The sequence below is a fragment of the Colobus angolensis genome, unplaced genomic scaffold, assembly GCF_000951035.1.
Source record: "Colobus angolensis palliatus isolate OR3802 unplaced genomic scaffold, Cang.pa_1.0 Scaffold207, whole genome shotgun sequence".
In the NCBI taxonomy this organism is placed as follows: domain Eukaryota; kingdom Metazoa; phylum Chordata; class Mammalia; order Primates; family Cercopithecidae; genus Colobus; species Colobus angolensis.
The window spans coordinates 978,172-999,311 of NW_012115233.1; the positions used below are offsets into that span (position 1 = coordinate 978,172).

General features: G+C 44.0%; 1 protein-coding gene across 1 annotated transcript in view; it reads left to right on the forward strand.

Moving 5' to 3' along the window:
- Nucleotides 1-21,140, forward strand: part of WWOX (WW domain containing oxidoreductase) — a 1,140,828-nt gene that overhangs the window by 960,612 nt on the left and 159,076 nt on the right. The gene's annotated exons all lie outside the window — the stretch shown is intronic.

Sequence of the window (21,140 nt, forward strand, 5' to 3'; positions counted from 1 at the left end):
ATATTATATATTACATATATGTAATATGTACTCTACATATAGAGTCTATTACATATATGTTATATATAATATATAATATATTCTTTTTGTGTAATATATGTTAATATATAGGGAATATATTACATATTATGTAGAGAGTGTATATATTATATATATGGGTTTCTGTACATTATAAACCCATATATTATATCCATGATAGACTATGCACATTTATAACTAATATGTATACACACAATAGTCTAGTATATATTATATATGTAATATACTTTCTATATATACATATATAATTTTGGGGGCAAAAACATAATGTAAATATATAATTAAAATAATATATGCAATAGAGCATATGTATATATACACACACACACACATTTCAACTTTCTTGAACCCCTGAATCAGCCTTAGATTGCCTAGTACCAGGGTTCTTCTTTTTTTAAAAAATTTAAATTTTAAGTTCAGGGCTACATGTGCAGGTTTGTTAAACAGGTAAACTTGTGTGATGGGGGTTCGTTGTACAGATGATTTCATCACTCAGGTGTTAAGCCCAGTAGCCATTAATTATTTTTCCTGCTCCTCTCCCTTCTCCCACCCTCCACCCTCTGGTAGGCCCCCGTGTCTGTCGTTTTCCCCTGTTTGTGTCCATGTGCTCTTATCATTTAGCTCCCAATTGTAAGTGAGAACATATGGTATTTGCTTTATCTGTTATTGAATTAGTTCGCTAAGGATAACGGCCTCCAGCTCCATCCATGTTCCCGCAAAGGACGTGATCTCGTTATTGTTTACAGCTGCATAGTATGCTATGGTGTCAATGTACCACATTTTGTTTATCCAGAGTAAACTATTTTTTATACTGGTTTTAGGTTTGCAGCAAAATCGAGTGGAAGGTACAGGGATTTTCCATATTTCCCCTGCCCCTCGCTGCCACATGCGTAGCCACCTCATTATCAACATCATGTTAACTATTTTAAAGTGTATAGTTGAGTGGCTTTAAGGGCATTCATATTGCTGTGCTAACATCACGAGCATCTATCTCCAGAATGATTTTCATCTTGCAAAACTGAAACTCTGTGCCCACAATACACTGTCTCCCCATCACCTCCCCAAACCCAGCCCCTGGCAACCACCATTCTCCCCTACTTTGTCTATGAATTCGACTACTCTAGATACGTCATATAAGTGGAATCACACAGTGTGTGATGCGTTCTTTTGTGACTGGCTTCTTTGTGATGCTGAATTCTCAGCATCCTGAGAGTTAGGACTGTCTGTCGCACCATCAGACAGGCATAGCTGGCTGGCTGGACCATTTCACAGGGATGTTGAAACTGAGTGGTAGTGACTGGGGACTCCTGATTCATTCCTGGGGAAAATAGTCATGTCAGGAAGCACAGGCTGTGGCTCATGGCTGTGGCTATGACCACGTGGTCTGTGTGGGCTGGTGGTAATAGGGCAGGGAACTGAATGGGATGCCTTTTATTATGCACTCTTGACATTTTTTTATATTAATCTTTTTTCTTCCCCATCTATAACATTTCCCACATGCTCTACGAAAGGGACATTTTAAGCATTAATTCTCCTAAAAAGCCTCATGCCCAATGTAAAACTATTTCACTGTCTCAGAAAAAGGCACTCTCTATAAATGAAAAGCACCATTATTCGTAATGACAATAACTTTCCTGACATCCATTTGGGCATTCTATATGTTTTGATAGGATTACATAAATAATGAAATTGTATGCAAACCATCAGAATGCAAAAAGCGTTTTCTCCAAGGTGTACACGCTGCCTGGGCCTTGCACTCTGGCCCTCAGTTTTCTTGAACAGCTGCATCATGAGAGTTAGGACTGTCTGTCCTTTTGGGGGCTCTGTTAAGACATGCTACTGTCTTTAGTATTCTGCCCCCTCACCAAATGATCAGAAGACTGGCTTCCCCAACGCCCTGGGCTTAATTCCCAGATATTTGTTCTGTTGTGGAATGATTATCTTTTCCTGGATTGTCTCAAAGGCATTCATCTTGTTGGTGTCAAACATCTTGAATGCTTCTGTGTCATTTTCTTTTCTTGTTTTTTTTTTTTTTTTGAAAGCATTTAATTATTTAAAGACAAAAATACTTCTCTGATCAGAGCGTACCTGCCGTACTCAAAGCACTTGCTTACTTGGAATGCCATAAATTACTTGAAGGAATTATTCATTGTATCACTAAACATACCTTCCAGTCTCCCGAGTAGTCTATTAGGCTAAGTATGGTCTTTTAAATTATTACTTTAAAAATAAAAGATAATGGAATTATGGCATTAAATACATTTTGCAAATGATCTGCTAGTAGGATCATTGAAAGACAGTAAAGGCAAGTATAAATCAGAAGGAAAATCATTGTCCTATAATTCATCAATGGATAATAATATTGCTGATTTTTTTAACTTGTCAACATTTACTACATTCAACATTGCACTCTAATATCCAGGAAAATAAAACAAACAAATAAATACACCTTTTACCAGAAAAAATAAATATCTGTGATCTCATCATTTCACCATCAGTATTTTCATTTTTGCATGTGCCACTTTAATTTCCCTAAGCAACACTAGCTAGTGGCCCACAATAAGACTTAGAAGACAAGACCAAGTACCTTCCAGAATCATTGGCCCTGGCTCTACTCCTGGAAACCCAGTCCATCTCTCATCCCTTTGCTTTCCAATGGGAGGCAAATCCAGCGGAGTTCTAGACTGTCTAGAATATTGTACCAAGAACAAAAGGCCAACCCCATTAGACAGTGGCCAAGGGAGGTGAACTAAAGTTGGGGCTGTGAATAGGGCTAATGGTTTGTGATGTACCCACAGGTAGAAGGTGTATACCTTTAATATATCTTTAAAGGTTGCTCCTTTAACATTTTATGATTAGGAGTAGAGGTGTGTCTGGGGGAAAGAGTCAGCTTATTTTATTTATTTATTTATTTATTTATTTATTTGACACAGAGTCTCGCTCTATCGCCCAGGCTGGAGTGTGGTAGGTGGGACCTTGGCTCGCTGCAACCTCATCTCCCGGGTTCATGCAATTCTCCTGCCTCAGCCTCCTGAGTAGCTGGGATTACAGGTGTGCACCAGCATGCCTGGCTAATTTTTGTATTTTTAGTGGGGACTAGGTTTCACCATGTTGGCCAGGCTGGTCTCAAATTCCTGACCTCAGCTGATCTACCTGCCTCGGCCTCCCAAAGTGCTGGGATTACAGGTATGAGCCACTGCACCCAGCCAAGAAGTCAGCTTCTTAAAGGAACTGCCTCAGACTGTCTCAAGATCTTAGAAGGCCATGCCTATGTTGCCAGCAGCATCCCTTGGCTTTTTGCTTGGCTTAAGAATCTATCTTGTCCGTTCCTCCTTCCAGCATACTCAGCACAGTCTACCTCTGAGGTCTCTCCATGCTTTTCTTTCTGTCTTCCCGCTCTCTACAATTCTCATTCGCCACACCTCGGGCTATCTTTCACTCTCTATGAAATACCTTGGATTTAGAAATTGGAGATTTCCTTGGGTCAGGTTTCACCCTCTTCAAGTAGTCTCTCAAACATTATACCCACTGCAGCTTTCTCCCCACCCTGGCAACCACGCTGTGGGACCCTCTCTTTGCCATGACTCCCACCAGATAATGCCCATAAGATGGCACCTCTTTTGGCTGAAAAATCTAAAAGTCATTCACTCTTCCTGCATTCATTAGACAGTACTCTTTGTGTTCAACTTTGTAATTTAAGTCCCATTCTTGCCCCATAGAATTATTGCCCATTGACCTCCATATAAGTGTATGGGTTTGCTACATCATTCATGACATGTTGAGGCCTTTGACAGAGCCTCTTTGGTGCGGCTTGCTCTGAGGAAGTGCCAGAGTCAGGGCTTTCCTCTTCCTGAATTATTGGAGCTCTTGGCTTAATGGAGGGGAAGAGATGAATGATCTGTCCTTTTATGAAAGGCTTACCAACTCCATTCAATTCACAGTGGCTCTCTGGAGCTCTGTTTGTGGAAGGGCTGTGAGGCTGCATCTGCACTTGATTGAATGAGTGTTGGGATTGATTAGTGCTGTCTGCAGTGGATGAAGGATTAGGAAGAATAAGCATGCATGCTGCATATGTGTCATCATGGCTCTAAGTTTATCCTGTTTCAGAAGAGATAACCTTCAACTGTGCTCTAGAGATGTTAGCATTAGGTGATTCTAGACACATGAAGAGAGGATCAGATTCAGTGGAAGCGCCAAAGCGATTCTTCCAGACGGGCAGTAAGTGGTTTTGAAGTCACGTATTTCTCAGTGTATTATCTTTGCTCCATTTAGCCACACAAAACAAATATGGGTGTCATGCCTTGTATCTCATGGCTCACGTGTTAGCTATATTTTTTGTTACTGCTTCTCAGGCACTCTGTTAAGAATGCAGGGCTCTTCCTCAGCCTCAGCGCAGGGCCTGGGCTTTACAGCAATGGTTTTCAGTTTGTAATCTCTCTCAAGGAAGGGAGAGGAGCATTGAGCTGCCTTGACTGGCAGCACCATCAGAAGAGTGACAGCAATCTGGGCCCTGGAATTGCCAACACTAGTTCGTTCATTTGTTCGTTCTCTCTCTCTCACACACACTGTCTCTCTCTCTCTCTGTCTCTGTGTCTTACTCCTGCTCCTGACTCTGAGGAATGTTCCTTTTCCTACCCTGCCTGGAAAGTGCCGGGGCATGGGTGAAACCAGACTGGTTTTGATTCTCAAGGCTACTGTAGAGACGAACGTTGGATATTCCTAGGGTCAGCTGACTGTGGGTGTGTTGGGGGAATGTGCTTATTGATGATGTTGTGTGGTGGGTACTGGACTGGGGGTTCATTACATCAAGTTGTGGGCTCGTTGGAAAGGAAGTTGTCACAGGAGAGTAGGACTCAGCAGCTGTCACCTTCCCAAAGTCACACTGCTGATGAGTAACAGAGACTACATTTAAATCTGCGTGTTTACAAGGTCTACAACTGCACCCTGCTACCTCCCAGAAGCTGAGGCAGGATGGGCACGTTGCCACATCCTCCCAACCTCCTGCAACCTTAGTTGTTAGTGAAAAGTTATTAAGTAGGCCTCACAATCACAAACCAGGTAAATGTGTCGTTGGAGAGGTTGGCTTTATTTGCATTTCTGGTGAAGCTGAGTTGTTTTTATCCCCTACAAGGTCATCTAGACATTTTTATCCCCAAGGTCAGGAGATCTTTCTGCCAGAGGTCAGCATTCCACCCAGCTCCTGCCTGCCCTCTGGGTGGCCGACTGTGCCAACAGAAATGCCAGCTGCAGCCAAAGGACAGGCTTTCCATCCGAGAAAAGCTCTCATACTCCCAGTTCTTTCCTGGTTCTGTTCCTCCCCTACATAATGAGAAAAAGCTTGTTAACACATGATGGCAACCAGGCTCCAATATCTGCCAGTTCCCCTGTACAGATTCCTCTTTAGCATTCTCTCAGCTTCCCTCCTCGACAATTAATTCAGATGAGCAGTTGGGAGAGTGCAGGATCCAGTTCAAAAGGGTCTGTCCCCCTGCGAACCCCAGGACAGGGCGAGAGGCCACCTGCACACTTTTTTTGTCACCTCGCACCCTGTGGGCCCTTTGCAAATATTTGTCTTTCCTCATGCGCGTGGTTATTCCAAACAGAAAGATCCAGTGAATTGTCTCCTTAACATAAAATACATAAAAGGGCGCTTCAAAGTATAAATACTCATTTTAATGAAAAATGAGAAGAAAATTCTCATGATCCAGTAGGTGGAAAATGAAGAACAAAAAATTCTGTGAGTCTAGTTATGGAAAAAATTACAAAGATATGTTTTAGCATGTCCTAGACATGCACAGAATAAAAAGACTGGAAGGAAATTTATTGAGATGTTATTGTTTATGGGTGTTCTAATTATGATTTTTAACAATATATTATCAGAGTTTTCTGACATAGAAATAACTCTTTTTTTTTTTTTTTTTTTAAGACAGAGTTTCTCTCTTGTCACATGGGCTGGAGTGCAATGGTGCCATCTCAGCTCACTGCAACCTCCACCTCCCAGATTCAAGCAATTCTTCTGACTCAGGCTTCCAAGTAGCTGGAATTACAGGCACCTGCCACCACACCCAGCTAATTTTTGTGTTTTTAATAGAGATGGGGTTTCACCATATTGGCCAGACTGCTCTCGAATTCCTGACCTCAGGTGATCCACCTGCCTCAGCCTCCCAAAGTGCTGGGATTACAAGCATGAGCCACCACGCCCGGCCTAGAAATTACTTTTAAATCAGAAAATTACATTTTTTTAAAAGATGTAAAACATACATGAGGATAATTTACAAATATGCATTTCATGACCACATATGTCTATTAGTTGCTCCTAGGATGATTTTTTTCAAAGCTGATGCCTGCCACAAATGGGAGTTTTAATAGATTATAATTCATATGACTTAGTGTTAAACCTCTACATTGGTATTCTTACATTTAACATGGATAAACTGAGCTTGATTTACTGCATTAAAAAAAATTAAGGAAATGAAAGTTCTGGCTGCTTTACTGTAGCTGGGGAATTCTTTTTGCAGGTGATGCTCATGTTACGGTTTTGAACCCAGGACTTAGGGTTGCAGTTTTGTTCAGGGGTTGCAGAATACCAATCTGACTTTGCAGGAATGACTTTGTCTTGGTGCACAAGCCATTAACCTCTCTGGGCCCTTGGATTGCCTCCTCTCCTGCCAGCAGAAGCCAAGTCACCTCATCTGTAAGGGAGTTTCATTGAAGACTAACTGGGACCAGGTTGAAAAGGACCCCGTACTCCCATAGGAAGTCGCAGAACATCCAAGCCCTGGAACAGGAGGAACACCTTCGTCCTGGGCACAGCTGTGCAGAACCAGAGGAGACACATTTGCCCATCATAAAGGCTGGTTAGAAACGGTTGGGTCCCAGGCGCAATCCGCCTGCCCATGACTATGTCCATGGTCAAGGTGTCCAGTGTCACTGTTGCCAGATGCCGGCACTGGTGAGGGTTTTGCCTTCCTAACGTAGGCTTCTTGACCCAGCACCTTAGAAAGTAACTCCCGTCCATTGTTCCTTGTGCCATCCTTCTTAAGAAAACACGTGCAGGAGCAGGGTGATGCTAGATGGAACCAGGAGAGCCTGGGGTCTTAGTTTCAGTGGCTCTGACTTCAGTTTTCTCACCTTGAAATCTCCCTTCTCTGAACCTTTGTCCATGCTCTTCTCTCTGCCTGAAATCTCCTTTTCTGTGTTCATCATCTGACACCTCTACCAGTCTGGAGTTATTTCTTCCAGGAAGCCACATTCCATGGACTGATAGACTGGGCTCCATGACATCCTGGAGTTCTTTTGAGTACATCTGGAGGGATGTAGTGTGTTGCAAATGCATATGATCATGCTGGTACCCCCATCAAAGGTGGCAGTTCTACTGCCAGTAGGGCAATTAACATCACCCTTCTGTGTCTCAATGTTTCCATCTGTAAACTGGATATTATAATCGTTCCTACCCCATAGGTTGCTGTGAAAATTGGTTCACGTCAGTAATGTACGTGGAATAGATCCTGGCATAAAAACAGCCCTTGGAAAATGATAGCGTTCATCCTTGGTACGACCTCCAAGTTCCTTGAACCTCAGAGAGCCAAGTCCCACATCTCAGTTACATTTCAGTTCATTCTTTCTGAGTTGATTTTTTTTTTTTTTTTTTTTTTAGACAAGGTCTTATTCTGTTGCCCAGCTCACTGCCACCTCGGCCTCCCAGGCTCAAGCAATCCTCCGGCCTCAGCCTCCTGAGCAACTGGGACCACAGGATGCACCACCACGCTCAGATAATTTTTTTTGCATCTTTGGTAGAGACAGGGCTTCACTATGTTGCCCAAGCTGGTCTTGAACTCCTGAGTTCAGGTGATCTACCCACCTGGGCCCCCCAAAGTGTTGGGCTTACAAGCATGAGCCACTGCACCTGGCCTGAGTTGATAATTGTTATCATTTCTTTCTCAGGTAAATCATGACTGTAAAACAGATCAGTTTTGCTTTAGTTCCCACTCTCATCATCAATCCCTCCCCAACTACCCTGCAAAAGAGTGAGAGATCACTGGGATACCTAGAACCACGGAGGTCCCCCTAGACTTGTCAGCGAGGGAACCTGATACTCTTAGACCACCTTCTGAGTGGTTTTTCCCGGTCTGGAGAGCTCGGGGAGGGACATGGTTGTACTGGGATTTTTTTTCCCAACTACAGAAAGTGGCTTAGCCAGCTGTTGCCTGGCTGATTTGCCTGAGGGAGAGGTTGCTCCCAGGTTGCAGGTTGCATCCATGGATGGAGCATGGGTTTTGGGGTGTGGGGGGACAATGATTTGGCTCCTGAAATCCCTAGCTACTAGCAGGTGATCAGACAAGTACATTTCACCTTTCTGAGCTTCAGTCTCTTATCCAAGCAGAACCATGGCCAGAATGCAATGTCCTAATACATGTAATTCATTACATGTGTTGTTGTGTAACGCAACACACCTATTGGCAGTCTCTGACACAATACAGATATTGACCCCATGGTCTTGTCTCAACTTAAAATAAAGATAAAACCAGTGCAAAAGAGGAGTCTTCTTTGCACTCATGTGTGATGTCTCTTAATTCTTGGCTTTCTTCCTTCGTAAGGTTCATCATCTCCCTGTCACCCCTCCCGCTTGTCCCCCAGCCTCTGTGTGTCACCTTCTCTCTGAGCTCGCCCTCTCAAGGAAGCCTTCCTTGCTGGAATGCCCATTCCTTGATGGAAGGATTCCACCCACCACGCCCCTTGCAGTTCCCTGCCAGTGTCCTGTCATGGGCAGACACAAGCCCTGTGGGTTCCAGTTTCTCATTAGGAACCTGGATGATGGAGCAGGGACCATGCTCATTAAGTCCGCGGAACTCGTCAGTAAGCTGCTTAGCAGGGGGCCAGGGAGGGCTGAGCCTGGGATGGGTGAAGAAGGCTGGCTGGCCTCTGGGAGTACAGGATCAGAATTCCAAGTGACTGGGGTCAGAGGCAGGCCACCAAGAGCCATCCCACCTCAGAAAGACAGAAACCATCACCGCAAATGGCAACGGCGTGACGCAGTTTGAAACTGGCAAAACTGGACCTTTGATGGAATCCAGGGCTTGAGCTTTAATGCTTTACACTTTTGTTTTTTCATTCTATACACCTTTGCTCTAGCTTCCTGGCAAAATTCAGACAAACCTAGAAGGGATGATAACTTATATCCCACCTCTGCTTGCTCTCTCCTTTCTCGCACGTGTTTAGAGAAACTGGAGGAGCCTAGGAATTGTTTTCTCCTCTCTAAGAGTCTTGATGGTTTCTTGTGTGGAAATCAATGGGAAATTCACCCTGGTTCTAAAAAATGAATGCAAAATGTAAAATGTATATTCCTTCCATCCTACTCTTTATGTTCCACAAATTTTGGAGGGGAACTGATTAACTCTCTAGCTACTATGTGCCAGGTGCCTTCACCTGCTTGCTCTTGGTTAACCTGCACCCACCGTTCCCCCACCTGTCTCTGAAGTAGTCACGGGTGGAGGCTCAGATGCACACAGTGATTGAGTGACATAGCTGGGGTTGGAAGCTCTGTCCATGAACTCCAAAGTCCACGCTCTCTTACACCCTCCCAAAAGCTGAGTCTTCCTCACTGTCTTTTGCATTGTGCCATGGGTGGAAATGTACTTCCTGCCTGACCTTTTGGCTTGGAACATGGAAGTTCATTGACTTTGTTGCCCAGCAGGGCCTAGAGCTGGCTTTCTTTCCTGATCAATGTATATCATTTTGCCAAGAGACAGAGTCTGTGCTGAAGAGATTGATTCCCGGGTTATTTATCTTCCTCTGCCCAGTGTAAATTGGTCAGCGCGATCCTATTCGCATGATAAAAATTATAATGTCTGAAATTACTTACTCAATAAAATGTGGGTTTGTCTATTATTAGTGATCATTAGGGTTATAATGCAGCATGGAAATTTGGAGCAAATTAACTACACATGCAAGCTGTTGGGCTCATGTGCAGTTAATCATACGTATACAGTTCCAGTGGGCAGAAGGTTTTGCAAGAATAGTTTCAGGAAGACTTTGAGGGAAGGGAAATGAATCCTCAGGTTTTTTTTCCTTCTGCTTCTTCTAACTTTTCCTCCTTCATCAGGATTTCTCAAATGCACGTTTGTCTAATACATTGTTGAACCATGCAAGTACCAAAACAAAACAAAACAAGAAACCCAGAATAATAGCTCAAATTTAATTAAAATAGCTTTTATTGCTTCTATCCATGTGCCCCTGGATTTTAAGTGATGCATCCAAATTTCATGATGAGGCAATGCCTGTGGATGCCCTGATTTCTCATCCTTCTTGCCTGTCTGCTAAGATTCACTCTTGGTCTTGTCTTTGAGCTTTTCTGTTCGGTGATGTAATGGGACAGGCTCTCCTGTCATCAAGAGTTCCCATCATACCTGGGCACTGCCATTTCCTCTGTGGTAGATGCTTCCTGGACATGTGGGCAGGTGAGAGGTGCTGACTTTGCCTACTTGCATCTGAAGAGAAGAGAGATGTAGCTTTGAATGGCCACATGAGTTTTTTTTTTCTAAATGAAAAAAAAAAAAGTCTCTGTATAACTTGTTTCCTGTGAGGGTGCCAGGAAACTTTACAATGAACTTTGTGAATTAAACCTCTACCAGATGAGTAGAGGTGGTGGCATGGTAGCAGAAATGAGGATTTAAAAAAAAAAAAAAGGTTTTTGATTTATGAAAAGTTTTTCTCCAGGGAATTTGGACTTGTTCTTTGTGGATTCTGAGGATAAAATTGAGACCAACTTTGAGGATGAGAGACAGAACAGAACCCAACTTAAAATAGATTCAGGGAGGAAAAGGGAGTGCATTAGATAATTAACTGAGAAGTCCAGGGGTAGACCTGAGTTCAGGCGTAGCTGGACCCGTGATCCAACGGTTTGCGTGTATAGTTAATTTGTTCCAAATTTTCATGCTGCATTATAACCCTAATGTTCACTAATAATACACAAACCCACATTTTATTAAGTAAGTAATTTGAGACATGATGATTTTTGTCATGTAAATAGGACCAGGCTGACCAGTATAGACTGGGCAGAGGAAGATTCATAACCAGGGAATTAATCTCTGGATCCAGGCTGAAATGATATTATCAGACACCTTTCTTTCTCTGATTCTCAGTTTTGATCTCTTCTGTGCTAGCTTTATTCTAAGACAGGCTTAGATGGGATATAGAGAGCAAGCTCTGGAAGCGGAGTACCTCTGGCCTACACGGCCAGTAGTTTTAGCAAAAGTCCAGTGCTGCCACTCATTCCCTCTGCTCGGACCATTCTGGTCATTTGTCTTCTGTGGTTTGGTCACTGTGGCCAGGGACAATGAAATTCTCATTGATTAGGCCTGTGTTATGTGCTCTCTCCTAGAGCCAGGAAGAGGCTTCAGCCCTGCCCAAACCCAGTGACCTGAGAGTGACAGTGAGGTGCAGTTCCCAAAAGGAGACTAAAATATAAGCAAAAGAAAAGGAACAGGTACTGGGAATCCCAAAGAGGAAATGTCCACTGTGTTCAGGGAAGAGTCTTCAGGCCCACAATGTAGGCATTCGACAAACACTCTTAAGGGAGACGGAAAGTTATCATGAAAATCTGTCGTTGAAAGTACTGAAGTTCCAACTGGTGGTCTGATATGGCTTAGATGTTATCCCTGCCCAAATCTCACATGAAAATGTAATCTCCAGCATTGTAGGTGAGGCATGGTGGGAGGTGATTGCATCCTGGGGGTGGATTTCTCGTGCATGGTTTAGCACCATCCTCTTGGTACTGTGTTCACAATAGTGAGTGAGTTCTTGGGGGAACTGGTCATTTAAAAGTGTGTGGCACACGCCCTCCACCCTGTCTTTTGCTCCTGCCCTGGCCACATGATGTGCCTGCTCCCACTTCTCCTTCCGCCATGATTGTAAGCTTCTTGAGGCTTCCCTAGAAGCCAGGCAGCTGCCAGCATCATGCTTCCTGTACAGCCTGTGGAACTGTGAGCCAATTAAACCTCTTTTCTTTATAAATTACCCAGTCTCAGGTAATTCTTTATAGCAATGCAAGAATGGCCTAATACATGGTCTCTCAGGAGGAATATTATAGAGGGGACTGATGTTGAAGAAGGGAACGGGAGGCAGTGACAGAGAATGCTGAAGACTGTGGATCTTAAAGTCCAACTTCAAGCCTCAGCGCTGCCACTTACCACCTCTGTGACCCTGTAAAGTCACTCAGCCTCATTGAGCCCCCCTCTCTCCCCCGTGTAGAATGAGGCTAATGCTAGTGTTCATTTCATAGAGTTGCTACAATAATCAACGAGATAATGTGCATAAAGATTTACATACATAATAACTGCTCAATACAGGGTAGGTGTTAAAATCAGCATCAACAAACCCTGGAAGATGCAAAGTTCTCTGGAAAGATGAGCTCTACTCCTGTCAGTCTATCCAAATGTTAGATTTTGCCTCAAATTTTAGGCACTCATTCATTCATTTATTCTTTCATAAATTCTTTCGTATTAACCTTTACAAATGTTAAATTAAATCTTTTCCTCAAATTATGCATTAGAACCAAGTTCTTATGTGTGGGATATACCTCATTTCAGCAACAGCTTTCTAAGGGTACGGAATTAAATATGCAGCCTCTGGGATTCACTGATAGCTCATGGGACATTTGACCTACATGGAAAGCAGGCTGGAGTTGCATTTTAATTGGCAAGGATCGGCCCAATTGTCCAGCTTGTAGCTTGGAGTGTGGCCTGGCTCCAGAGAGATGTACATCATGATCTGCGTGGGTGAGAGGATCCTCTCAGGAAATGGGCAAAGTTGCCAGCTGACCTCTCCAGAAAGAGAGACTGTGCTGTTAGTTTCCCTTACTTGCATGAGAAATTTCTCCATTCCTAGTCTCAATTTCCCAATAGGACATGGAGGCAGAATTTAAAGCCTCAAAACAATCTGACGCACATCATCTATCAATGAAAAGGACCAGCTTGGAGGCAGAGGCAGCTGAGTTTTGTATCTTGGCTTAGTCACTTACTAACTGCATTGTGGTTTGTGTGTGTGCACCTACTAACTGTGCAACTGTGGGCAAGTGATGTCATCTCTTTGGACCTCGTTTTCCTTTCTTTCTTTCTTTCTTTTTCTTTTTTTTTTTTGACACAGAGTCTCGCTCTGTTGCGCAGGCTGGAGTGCAGTGGCGCAATCTCAGCTCACTGCAACCTCTGCCTCCCGGGTTCAAGTGATTCTCCTGCCTCAGCCTCTCAAGTAGCTGGGACTACAGGTGCACACCACCATGCCTGGCTAATTTTTGTATTTTTAGTACAGACGGGCTTTCACCCTGTTGGCCAGGCTGGTCTTGAGCTCCCGATCTCAGGTGATCTGCCTGCCTTGGCCTCTCAAAATGCTAGAATTACAGGCATGAGCCACTGCACCCGGTCACAGTTTTCTATATTGTAGGGATAATAATCCTCCCTTGCAGGATGGTGCTCAGCACATGTTCATTGCTCAAGAGAAGTAGCCATTGTTATTATTGTCATCATGTATCCTGGTATTTAGTTCATTTTCTCTGCATTTGTCTAACTCTCTTTTCCCCCTTGAACTGTAAAGCTCTCAGACCAGGGATATAGTAGCACCAGCAAATAGTAGAGGATCGAGAAAAATTAGTCACTCTCTCTGGTTCTTCCCTTCCTGTATCCAGTTGTCTTTATCAGTTCAGGCTGCTAAGATGAAATTGTCACAGACTGGGTGGCCTTAACCACAGTTATTTTACATGGTTCTGGAGACTGGGAAATATAAGATTAAGGCACTGGAAGGTTCACCGTCTGGTGAAGGCTGGGCTCCTGATTCGTAGATGGCTGCCCTTCTTGTGCATCTTCACGTGGTGGGAAGAGGGTGACAGAGCCCCACACGGAGTGTTTCTCCCAATTCCTCCCCAGTACACAGAGAAACAAAGCTTTCCGTCTCACCAGGAGGACTCCACGTTGAGCATAGCTTGGCTCAGCCCAGCAGGAGATTTTGAACCGACTCTGGTAGACTCTTCTTGCAGATATTCACCTCCCACCTCTCTCTCTCAAACAGAAATCCAGGACTGGGTGTGTGTGGGCAAATGCAGCCTCCTCTCTTTGTCCCCCAGGACTACACTACAACAAATGTCTCTTTCTGTCCAACTCTTCTTCCATTGCTAGTCCTTCTTTTCTCTTCCTTTCGTACTTCCCATATTCCTAATACGATGGGTTACTTCTTAAACAACTCACAACCATTATCTCCCTTCCATTTAAAAGTAACCCCCAGCCTGAGCTACCTGACCCTCTGGTTTAAACAATAAAGCCACTGACCTTTTATCACAAATTTGCAAAGCCATTTAATTTGCAGATGCCGTTGGCAACCACAAATATTGCTTCTCCTTTCAACCAGCATGCCACCATTCCAGCCATTCATATATGTGTTCGTTCATTCATTCATTCATTTATTCTTTTATTCAGTCAATAAATATTTATTGGGTATTAAACACATGCAAGGCATTGAGGATGGGGAGGGAACAAGACACAAATCGCCCTTACCCTCGTGGATTCACTGTCTATTTAAAGGCCGCAAATACTTGGTGCGAAGCAGGTCTGAATAGTCTAGAGTATTTTCTTAGATTCCCCAATCCTAAAAAACTTATGGTGGTTTTGCTAATGAATTTGACAAGGCCAGAAATAGACCAGATGAAGATTGATCCATTGGCTAATTGATTAATTGATTGATCGACTGAGTAATGTCAGCCTGGTCTACCAAGGTTTATGAAAGCCTGGCAGATAGAAATGATGCAGTTAATGCACTAATATCTGCATCCTCTCTTGAACCCCATCTCGGGGCAGCCATGTGTATCAGTGTCCTGTGGCTGCTGTAACAGATTACTACAAATTCAGTGGCATAAAATAACATAAATCAATTCCCTTACAGTTGTGGAGGTCAGAACTGCGTGACTGTCTCCTGAGACTGTCTGATTTTTTTTTTTTTCTTGTCAGTTTGTTTTGGGTGATGAAGATGGAAGGTAACATCACAAGGCAGCTGTATTCCAGGTACTCAGTGACACTTGGTTATAATCTGGTGACTGGCTCACAGTAGGACCATGACATGAGCAGATCTGTAGTCCTACATAAATGAGGGAAAAAAAGAAATCTGACACCTCATTGATTCAGATTCACAGACTCTGTATTTGGAACCAGAATATACCTGAGCAATTACCTAGCACAAAATCTCCTGTCTACAGAGGAGTTGCAGGAAGGAGAACTCAGTATATTCTCTCCTGAAAATACCCCTTGTGGTCAAGGTGGATATAGACTGGCATCCCTCTGCTCCCTAAGATGTCAGGGACTCACGTCTTCCAGGATATCAGGGGAAGACACAGGGCAATGGGCCTCAGATCACAGACATGGGAAATCATTTCCTATTTCATGGAGCATGGAGAAGCTTCCTTCAAAAAGCTAGCCTTCGACTTTCTATTTTTGAACTGGAGGGCAGGCCAGGAGGGGGCTGACCTGTGTAGAGCTTGGAGGTTGTGTCTGCAGCTGAGAAAAGTGATCCTGAACCTCTCCATCCTTGCAAAGCCCAGATGGAAGCCCAGGGGCCCCAGCCCTCGAGCCCCACACACATGCCGGCGCACCTGGACTGCCACTCTACCTGTTTACAAATTACCCCCATTTTCTGCTTGGTTCAGCAGCAACTGTTTACCCTCCCCCGTGATGTAATTAGGGCTTCAGAGTTCATGTGTGCCTATTATGAGCTCTCCTGTGCTTTGTCTTGGTGCTTCGTTTCTGTAGCAGTAATCATATATATATATTAAAATTTGGTATCAATTGTTTGGCTAAATTATGCACAGTGGGCCATCCTAACCTGCCATTAACATAACGTATGCTAAACAGTGTGTTGTGTTTTTTTTCTTTTTCTCTGATAATTATACTCTAAAGCATCAGTTGCTTATTTGAGTAAATTCAACTTTGAGTTGTTCTTATTTCTTCAAACTTTTAAATTGTCTTGCCTGCAGCAGATGCAGACCCAGCACTCTGGCTGCTGCCAGTGGAGACAAGAGCCTCGCTCTTGCCTTTCTGAGAAATTCAAGTGCCACACAGTGGTCACCAGCATTGTAGCTGCCCTGATGTTCCGGGCTCAGCTGCAATATGGCCCATCTCTACCCCCATCCCCAGACTGACCTCCAGAACTGTAAGGGACCCCTGCCTTTGGTACAGAGATGGGAGTTAAACACAGGCATCTGCTGGAGTCCTGATCTCTCTACTCCCTGGACAAATATGCAATGAGAACCCCTGAGGGACAGGCACTGTGCTAGATACCCGAGATACAAAAGTGACAAGGTTTCTGTCCTCTGACAGTTTATACTTTAGTGCAGTGGTCAGCAGACTGTTTCTGCAAAGGGCTAGATAGCAAATCTTTTAGACTGTGTGACCCATACAGTCACCGTCACAACTATTCAATTCGGCCAGTGTAACTCAAAAGCAGCCATGGCTGTTACGTAATGAGTGGATAAGGCTGTGTGCCAATAAAACTTTATTTACAAAAACAAGAGGAGGGCCAGATTTTGCCAACCTTCAGTCTACTGGTTGAAGCAGAAAATATAGACAAATAATTTAGTTTTTTAAAGCCAAAGGTTAATTTTAGCCTGTAGAGAGTGCTGTCAAGGAAGTAAGCATAATAGTGCAAGAAGCACATGCCCACTCTTTCACACTGGGGCATACACAGGTGATTTATTCAGCATAACTGAGTGATGTGGATGAGGCTGCTCAGGGCTGGCACTTGTAGGATCCTAAACCTTGAGGGGCATCGATATTTTGGCACAGCTGTCACCCATTAGCAGCACAGCTGGGACGCTCCGTAGAGAATGATCAGGAAGGTCAAGCTGAGATGGCATCATAGAGGGGCTTTCTCTTAAGATTGCATCTGAGGCCAGGCGCGGTGGCTCAAGCCTGTAGTTCCAGCACTTTGGGAGGCCAAGATGGGCGGATCACGAGGTCAGGAGATCGAGACCATCCTGGCTAACATGGTGAAACCCCATTTCTACTAAAAAAAATACAAAAAAAAAAAAAAACTAGCCAGGCGAGGTGGCAGGTATCTGTATTCTCAGCTACTCAGGAGGCTGAGGCAGGAGAATGGCATAAACCCGGGAGGTGGAGCTTGCAGTGAGCTGAGATGCGGCCACTGCACTCCAGCCTGGGCACAGAGCGAGACTCCGCCTCCAAAAAAAAAAAAACAAACAAGATTGCATCTGAGTGACCAGGCGCGGTGGCTCACGCTTATAATCCCAGCACTTTGGGAGGCCGAGGTGGGTGGATCACAAGGTCAGGAGATTGAGACCATCCTGGCCAAGATGGTGAAACCCCATCTCTACTAAAAATACAAAAATTATCCTGGTGTGGTGGCGGGTGCCTGTAATCTCAGCCACTTGGCAGGCTGAGGCAGAGAATTGCTTGAACCCGGGAGGTGGAGGTTGCAGTGAGCTGAGATCATGCCACTGCACAGCAGCCTCCGCGACAGAGTGAGACTGTCTCAAAAACAAAAAAGTTGGCCCGGCGTGGTGGCTCACGCCTGTAATCCCAGCACTTTGGGAGGCCGAGGCAGGTGGATCATGAGGTCAGGAGATCGAGACCATCCTGGCTAACATGGTGAAACCCCATCTCTACTAAAAATACAAAAAACAAATTAGCTGGGCATGGTTGCAAACGCCTGTAGTCCCAGCTACTAGGGAGGCTGAGACAGGAGAATGGCGTGAACCCAGGAGGCAGAGCTTGCAGTGAGCCGAGACTGCGCCACTGCACTCCAGAATGGGCAACAGAGCAAGACTCTGTCTCAAAAAAAACAAAAAACAAAAATTACTTCTGAGTTAAAATATGAAGAGTAAGCAGTACCCAGCCTTGGGGAAGGGCATGGAGTGGTAAAAGCGTGTGATGTGTGGTTCCTTTAAGGGGGAAAAGTACCTGCAAAGACTCCAGGGCAAGAAAAAACATGTCATGTTTGGACCTGAGGGAAGGCCATTATGATTGCATAGTATGGGGCACACTGGAGATCTGGAATGGGATGAGTTGAAACAGGTCATTAGAGCTTCAAAATGAAGCATAGGCCAGTGAGCCAGTTACTGCTGCCGCTGCTGCATCACCATGTGGCAACTCAGTGGCTCACAGCAATCAGTGTTTACTTCTCACATGTGTGTGGGGTTCAGCAGAACTGGGCTAGGCTTGGCTGCCCTGCCTGGCTGGTCCTGCTTGGGCTTGGTGGGGCTTCCGCTTGTGTCTGTGGGTCAGCTCGTTTTCCTCCTGCATCTTTGCATCAGCTGGGCTTTCTGCCCTAGGCTGAACACGGATGGGGCACTTTAGCTGGGGTGGTTCTCCTCCATGTGTCTCTCATCTTCCTGGGACCAGCAGGGCTAGACCAGACATGACTTTCTCATGGCAAGGGCAGAAATGCAAGACAGCAAGTCAAAACATATAAGGACTTTGAAGTCTAGACTCAGAACTGGCATACCCAATCCTGTGTCACACACTGATGCCCCAAATAAATCACATGGCTGAGCTCACATTTAGGGAGGGCACTGCCGTTCCACAGCTCAGGGCATGGATCCGGAGAGGGTGAAGCGTGGACCCCCGACCCAAGACTGTGCGTGTGTTTGAGTTGCATAAGAAGCCACTGATGAACAGGAGTGACATGATTTCCATTACAATTGAAAAAATCAATCTGGCAAAATGAGTGGGGCAAAATAGGTTGGGGGAAGGAGGTAAGAGAGGAAGTGAGAATAGGGTGGGTCAAACCTGTTGAAGGCCTAGAGCTTGCTTCTCTTCTGCTGCCGTTAGGAAACACGAGATGAATTGTTAAACTTCTTGCACTGAGCTTTACCAGGTTAGCTGACAGTTATCATCTGCATTTATCAATATAAGTCCCATAAAAGGCAAAGCAGTTGAGGAGAAATGAGAAATTACAGCCCAGATTAGCAGCCTGGTGTGCTCCTTGTGAACAGAGGACACTCACCCAAATCACACGTCACGGCTCTTCGCCCATTAAAGCTTATAGCAGGATTATTCCCAGGGAAGCTGTAGCCATTATATTTGTTGCCATCACAACAATAAAATAAACAGGTGTGATTGCAGCCCTACTCCTCGGGCTGTTTCATGCTGATCAGTTGTTAACATATGTGTGACTTGAAGTTGGAGCCTGTTGGGAGAAAAAGTTGTATTTAGAGGAGTAAAGTGTTGCCTTCTGTGGGAAGGGGAAACTTTTTCTTGGGAAATGGACTTACCAATAATTTTCGCATCATGCACGGGAACCTACTAAAACCTAAGTGTGCACTGCCTTAAATCAGTAAGGTGGTTTTCCATTAACATAAAATCCAAAACAGGTCCTCTGAACAGCAAACCACTCTCCTCCAAGTGGTAATTCAGGAACCCAGACTCCTTCCATTCCGAGGCTTCACCATGACCAACAAAGACCTTCTGAGGTTGCCACATTCTCCAGTCCACTAACGCTTATGTCACTGGCTACACCTCAGTCACATGACCATGGTTGCCTGCAAGGGAGGCTGGGAAATGTAGTTTGCTATGTGCTGGGTGGGTGGGAGGGAGCGTGAAGACTAGTGAACAGCTAGACAGTCGCTGCCTCAAATTTCTTTAGTGTAATCCTTTCATTCCAGCAATCGAATTTGATTTGCACTGTTTCACTTCTCTACAAGCGTGTAAAAAGTAGAGATTCCTCTTTGAAGACTTTCCTTCCCGTCTAATTAGAAATAAATAGTAACTTCTCTTAGAAGCAAAATTAATTCAAAGATCTGTGCTAACATTCTTAAATATCTGCTAGCCGTAATAAAGAAATCTATGTACTTTATGTTCTTAGCTCCCACAATTTAGCCTAAATATTTGCCCTGGCATGCTTACACTGGTCCAAGCAAGCATTAGGTCATAGTCTGCTCCTCTTCCTTAGTTGAAGGTGTTTTTACTTTTCTCAGCATTCCACAGGTTACTTCCTCCTTCCTTTGTTCTCCTCTGCCTTTCCCTCTTTTAAAAAGTTCTAAGTTGCTAGCCAATCAGGACAAATACAGAATGTGAGGTCCCGTTCCAGCTAATGGAAACCGGACACAGCAGTAGCCGGGACGCATCAGGTTATAAATGACCCTGTCTCCTTTGTTTGGTGTACTCTCATGGTAAAACTGCTGGCGGGTGTACCCTTTCTGCAGAAAGTAAAAATGACCTTGCTGAGGAAATTAAATTTATGTTCGAGTGCTATTTCTTTACGGCACCGAGGAACCAGCATTTCTAACAGTCCTATTGCTTAAGAAGTGGATGAAAAGAAGATAATTACTAATATGTCTGCAATTGATCTGAAATCAACACAGTTGATCTGATTCATGGGGACCCTGGGAGTATGTTTGTGTATTTGGGAGTTGGGGTGGGGAGGGGGTGGGCGGTCAGAGAGGTGGCAAAAGTGGGTGGGAACAGGGTTACACAGCAAAGTAACTAGATGCCCTTTAGATGCTCTTAGTTAAAGACCATGCAAAAAGGATGAAATCTTTTGATCATTTTCTTCACAGTATTAGGGGTAAGACATGAACTCAAAGCTTTTAGGAAGAAACAACTGGATTGCTTTTTCTATGTTATCGACAGAAACTAGATGGGGAGGCCAGGGTGTGTCTTATTATTGCACACATACATAATTACAAAGTCTTTAGTTTTTTCCCCTACATAAATTTATGTTGAGATTTAATTTCCACCAATTAGAACCCGAATGAAGCCGTTTTAATGTGATTCCTGCATCCCAGCAATGTGGCCCTACTTCTCAGTGCACACGTAAGGAAACAATCCTGGAGTGAATTTTAAGTACCTAAAGTTGTGTTAGACTGCAAATGAATATCCAATTCAATTTGTAGGAAACTTTAGATTAATTAGGTTTATAATTTGCACAGTAAGGTAATGTAAATGTGTTGCTACGGCTTGACTTTTTGCTTAATCCTCTGAGTGGATATTTAATCTTTTTAATATTAGAATTAAAGCAACTTGGAAGATATGAATATTAATCTAATTATATTCCGATCACTTTAATTTCTTTAATGTTTTAAATAACAAAACAACTTTACAAATTGGTTT